This window comes from Poecilia reticulata, linkage group LG11 (assembly GCF_000633615.1).
Source record: "Poecilia reticulata strain Guanapo linkage group LG11, Guppy_female_1.0+MT, whole genome shotgun sequence".
Taxonomy (NCBI): domain Eukaryota; kingdom Metazoa; phylum Chordata; class Actinopteri; order Cyprinodontiformes; family Poeciliidae; genus Poecilia; species Poecilia reticulata.
The window spans coordinates 18,738,134-18,742,184 of NC_024341.1; positions in this window are offsets into that span (position 1 = coordinate 18,738,134).

Here is a 4,051-nt window from a genome sequence, read left to right on the forward strand (position 1 = left end):
GTGACCTATTATGCTTCCTGGAACAGTTTAGCATAGTTTTATGGGTAAAACCAGCTAACCAATCGTCCTGGAGCTCCACTTGGGTTGCTAGGTGACGGGCAGAACTCAGCTGTGGTTGCTAGGTAACGGCGCAGTGCCCATGGAACGTGGCTCAACAGTTGAGAGAATTTTGAAATGGCTCTTTTGCCAAATACCAAAAAAATATTAACTTCTTACCAGAAATGGGTTGGTGTTTTTTTTAAGCGCTTGGTGTTTTTTAGAAGCAGCTGAAACCCAAATGGAAGTATAAAAATGTATAATAGGTCTCCTTTAATGAGCAGCAGATCTGCTGAAGTTTCCTTCCAGCTTATTATTGATTTTCAAATAATCTCAGTCTTTTCAAGCTGCATCCAAAATCAGGGAGTTTGAAGTTGTAAAAGATGAGCAAAAAAAAAAAAAAAGAAGCAATAATTACTGATTTTTATTATTATTTGTTTGTAATTTCAGGCTGAAAAAGAGCCGCAGACCAGCTCAGATATTATAAACTGCACTATGGACTGAACTTCTTTGTAACAATATTGCTGCAACCAGCTTTTACTGTATGATTGAAAACTGAAATCAGGATTTGATTTGCACATTTGCTGAATATTTGAGGCTGATAGTTGACTTTTTATTAAATCCTCACATAATGTTGGATTTTTTAAAAATAATTAATTTGTCCCTTTAAATTATTTCCCATCAGAACATTAACAAATGTGCTTCTGTTATATAAAGATCATCCAATAGATTTTAATATCAAGAAAAAAAATCAACTGAGTAGATACAAAATGCAGTTTGCAAATAATGATTTCAGTTAGGAAGGGAAGAAAGATAGCCAAACTAACCTGATTCTGTGTGAAAATGTAATTGACCTCAAAAACTAATAACTGGCCACAATTCATCACAATAAAGAAAGAAATTTACATAAATTACTTTTTTCTGTAATCCTACCACATCTTTCAAAATATTAGGTATCATAAAGATACTTTCAAGAAATTTAAAAACATCTTATGATTATGCAACTCTAATGAATTACTAATGAAAACTAACTGTGATGCTTGAACTATTATGTCACATTTTTAAATGTTACACTATTGATATTTAATAACGCTTGTTTAGAGATGAAAAACTGGGTTGTCTACAAGTTCTCAATTTTTTTCCCTCTGAATAATAAGGTATTTTCATACTTCATTTGTAATTTTTATGATGCAGTTGAAGTTAACCCATCTATAAACACACCTCCGGAAATGTTCAAAGACTTGGCGACATGAAAACAATCTTTATATTTGTTGATGTTTCGAAAAACGGTTGTTGTTTATGCTGTTGTTTCCAGATGTTTGTTCATCCGCACAAAAAACTCTGAATATAACGCAAAATACTGTAGTAACTACTCCAGGCCTGTGTGTGGCGCTGTGACGCCACCGCAGAAATACACCAAAGCAGGGAAGAAAGTGTCGTTTGGTTAAATAGACTACAACGTCAAAAAACAACTCATTAAACATGGTTATAGCTGCACTAAAATACAATTTGCGCACGTGAAATGTTGTTTTAAATCCAGTTCACAAACCAGAAACAATAAAAAAAATAATACCTGTATGTTTTTTATGGTTGCATGTAGAGGGCACCAAAAACGGGTAACATTAGCAACAGTTAGCTAGGTAGCTCAAATTATCCGTTCGATTGAAACTTTAGCTAGCTTGCTAGCTAACGGCCGTTAGTCACATTAGGGTCGCTTCACATTAATTTTATTTAGCTGTTACAACATTGATCAAACACTTATCTTAAAAGACAAATTAAAAAATGTCAGCTAACATACGATTTGGCTAAATAACTGCTGTTCCTGATCACTTCTTGATTATTTAATGATACAATGAATAAGTCGAATAAATCTGAACGTACATTTTACAAATTTACAGCAGAATAAATTCCACAGCTTTAAAAGTTCAGTTTTCATTTCAAACATGAAGGATGTTAAGAGCTGCTAATGTTCTGTTAAGGTTGAATATTGTCTCTGTAAAAAGTCACATTTTGTAAGATACAACTTTCTTATTTAAATTTGCAGTGTCGCAATGTTGAACAATTTTTTTCTCCAGTTTGTGAGTTTTTGCACATTTGTCATGAATACTGAGAGCATGGATAAAATAGCACTGACGCTGGCAGAGCTAAATCACATTGTGAGTTATTTGTACTGTGAGATTTTGAGAGGATGTGAAACAACTGTATTGATTTGTAATTTATTTATATGTTTATGCACATTGAAAAAAAAAAGCATTTTCTAGGCAGAATCCAATGCTGTAATCACTGTTTATATAGAAATACGAGTTCCTGCGTGGTTTGCTGATTTTACTTGACTTCAGATATATCTGTTCATGTTTTTTATGCATTATGGGAACACCAAAACAAAAACACTGCTGATTTTCTGTGCAACTATTGCTAATGCAAACTATAATAAGCTAAGCTGCTGGTAAGGTGAGCAGCTTCTCCTGCTTTGTTTTGCTTTAGGTTAGTTTCAACACCATGACGGGTTATTGGAAACTTCTGAGTCAAATCGACTCAAAGCAGGTCGATTCATCTCACCTTACCAGCTGATGATTTTTATTTCTTGTTTAAATAACAATAATAATAAAAAAAACAAGGTTGTTAGACTAATATGTGGATGGTGATGTATGTGTGTGCATTTTGGATTAACTTGTATGAACTTACACGGCTGCAAATTCACAATGCAACTGCAAAGTTGTGAAATAAAATAAAGAAGACTTTGACATTTACTTAAATGATGCCAAAATTCACATTAACTACTTTTTTCTTGTGTTAAAAATAGTTGCAGAAAAATATTTATTTCTTTACAAAACAGTTAAAAGATGTTCTTGTATATTAAGGACACAGAGTCAATATGTGTTTTCAACATTATATTTTTACCTAAATGAAAGAGTTTGACGCCGGATAAACAGTTTTTCTGTGATGGTAAGTTGTTTCTTAGCCATTAACACATTTATTAGATTGGCAGCTCAAAGACCCACCTCCGGGCTCTGATTGGTTGATTTTGGACAGGAGCTGTCCATTTATTCAGACGATAATGGATCTTACCACAGGGTCTACGTTTCATTGGCTAATGCCCATTTGACGTCACAGCGCAGCTATATCACGTGGGTTACCGTCTCACAAACTCATGCTAATGTACATTGTGGACTACCAGACCGACAAAGTTTTTGCGTCGGGACTCGAAAAAAAATGGTTCTCCGTCAGTGGGGTATCTGTACAGGCAATGTCAGGTATCCTGATCATGTTTGTGGAACTAAAATTCACAGATTTTCAAAATCTGAAATGGAAAGCCTTGCTTGGATTAAAGCTTGTGCACGACCACATTTCCAGCTCAACCGCAGCTCAACCGTCGTAGGATCAATAAGAACAAAGGAGTGTCTGCTGGTGTAAGTATTATTGCTTTGCTTTCTTTGTGTTTAGTGAAGGAAAAAAATTAAGTCAATAATAAACACATCCATTATGAAAACCTTTTAGCCAAGTACAGCATAATGGCAGTACCGATACAACTTCTACATCCTGAAGCCTGTCTGTTACATCTTTATGTTAGCTGAACAGATCAATATGCAATGTGTACTGTATCTGACATACATTAAAGATTTTATTTCACCTGAAAAGGCTTTTTACTAAACTGTAATCGTGTTAGCCACGCTAGCACCGAGTATCAGGCCTAGGCACACTAAAACATTTGCAAACAAAAGAAATCAGTCATTTCAAAAGTAACCCTCTAAACCACATATGTCAAAGTCAAGGCCCGCGGGCCACATCCGGCCCGCAAATCAATTATCTATGGCCCCCTGAATGATATTTAATTACTATGAGAACCGGCCCGCAAGCCAGAGCCGCCCGCTCGTGTTTTGCCTGCAAACACTACATTTCCCATAATGCAACGGTAGCCCGCGAAGTGACTACAGCGCGCCCAAACGGCTTCATTATTCATCAGCTCAGAGCCTCACCCCGAACATTGATGAACTTGTACAAAAGATGAGACACC